Source organism: Bison bison, unplaced genomic scaffold (genome assembly GCF_000754665.1).
Source record: "Bison bison bison isolate TAMUID 2011002044 unplaced genomic scaffold, Bison_UMD1.0 scf7180017864063, whole genome shotgun sequence".
Classification (NCBI taxonomy): Eukaryota; Metazoa; Chordata; class Mammalia; order Artiodactyla; family Bovidae; genus Bison; species Bison bison.
In genome coordinates, this window is record NW_011494635.1 from 1,393,806 (window position 1) to 1,395,829 (window position 2,024).

Genomic DNA, 2,024 nt, shown 5'->3' on the forward strand with positions numbered 1-2,024 from the left:
AACACGCCTGCCCCTCATTCCTGCAAATACAAAGAGTCTCCGGCTCCGGGCGGCGAGCGCGGCGCACTGGGGGTGCGCTGGTCCCTCCGGGACTTGACGGCTGGCTCTGCAGCGGGAAGGCGCGATCCAGGTCGGGCCGTGGCTCGCGGACCTGGAGGGCTCTGCGAATCAGGCAGAGGTGTCCGCAGCAGACCCGGGATGGCGCTGGGGGCGCTGATCGCTTCCCTTTCACGCCTCCGGGGCGTCTCCAAACACACCCCGGAGACAGACTTCCTTTCTGGCCTCTTAGGGGCTGCATGAACCCAGAAACATCCCAAGGGGCCATTCCTGGGCCGAAATTCCCCGCTTTAGCGCTTGGCTCCAAGCTTTGGGCTTCTAGCAACTCCCTGGGGCTAACTCCTGGTCACAGTGAATCCCAGCGCCTTCCCCGACGGCAACCTAGGGCTCCAGGACAGGAGAGTCGGAGCAGCCGTGGCCTCCAGCTCTGCAGCGGTCAGAGGAAGCACTCACCCCCTCAAGAAGAGAGGCGAAGAGGCCTCGGGGTTTTTCCTCAGCACTGGCCAGGACCCCACAGGAAGGGAGTCGATTGGGGCTTAGGAAGGACAGTACCCTGCCTGGGATCCCTCTTCTTGCCTTCCCCCGTGGAACTCCCCTGGAAGGGGCAGGTCAGCACTCAGTGGGTCCCCAACTCAGCTCCACACGGCCCCTATCCGGAATCGCAGTACGCAGAGGCCCACCGTCTCAGCGCAGCGTGGTGGAGCTTTCCTCTTCCAAAAGGAAGGCAAATATCTCGCCTCACTGGCCACCTGCCCGCGGGCGTGCAGATTCTGAGAAATAAAATCACGCAGAAGAAGACAGAAACCCAAGACCGGGTGCGAGGTGCATGTCCTTGGATGGTGCTGGTGTGTGCCGTGAGCGAAACCTGGTTCTTTCCCAGCCCTGGGTTGTGAAATATTAGTTTCTAATACTCGGACCTTTCAAGTTTACATTTGTTTTGACTATACCTGTCTGAAAGCAGATTTCATTTTCTCTGGCAAGACTAGAAACCACAAATAAAGAAAAAGAAACGGATCCATTGAATCTCAGTATTTCAATAGTGTTCAATAGATTCTCTTAGCTTAATTCAGAGCCCTGTTGAATTCGCTGCATTCAGACAGGGGTTTTGTTTTGTTTTTGCACACACGCACACCCCCGCCCTCCTCACAATTATGGGTGTTGTTATTTTTTAAAGGATTCTCAAGGTGACTAACTCTCCCTGTTATCTGTTGAATGAAAGGAGGGTTACACATGCAAGACCAAATACTGCGGCCATCAGTAGGGGATGCCCGCGGACAGGGCCCCCGCCCTATTATTGGACAATCCAGATGGGATTCGTGATTAGAAAATAAAATTGGCCAGAGCTGTCCCGGAATCCCTTTCCCACTTCTAATTTCATCAGCAGTATTAATCAGCACTCAAAAGAGCAAAGAAATAACATCAGTTACTTTTAGACTGAAACACATACATTTTAAATAATCATTTTAGAATTTCTAACTTTTTTCAGGACTACTTTCATCGTAGTTAGCATTTTGTAAAATGAGGGTGAAAGCTTTCAAAATATATTGCATTATATTCTATTTTCAGTGTATAAGTTTTTTTTTTAATCACAAACAAAATCACCAAATATTTTCCCCTTGATTAATCAACTTGATTAACGAAATCTAACAACTGTCCCCATTACAACTATTACTCATGTGGACTCAAAAAAAAAATCTTTCATTTCCACGCCAGGGTATTTTCAGAGGGAAAATCCAAAACAATTAAATACCTTCAGTGGAATCAAACGTAAGCAAAATTCAGCAAAATCTGAGTGTACAGAGCTTTGCAGAAAAGTGCCCATTTTCTTTTCTTTCAATAAAGTGACATTTTCTTCACAACATATGACATTTTATGTAGCTTGGCAATTTGTTCCCTAGTGATGGGCGATCAGGGCCAGTACCCACTCTTGGGGTTCTGACCCCTCCACTCCCGGAGTTTCTGCTTTT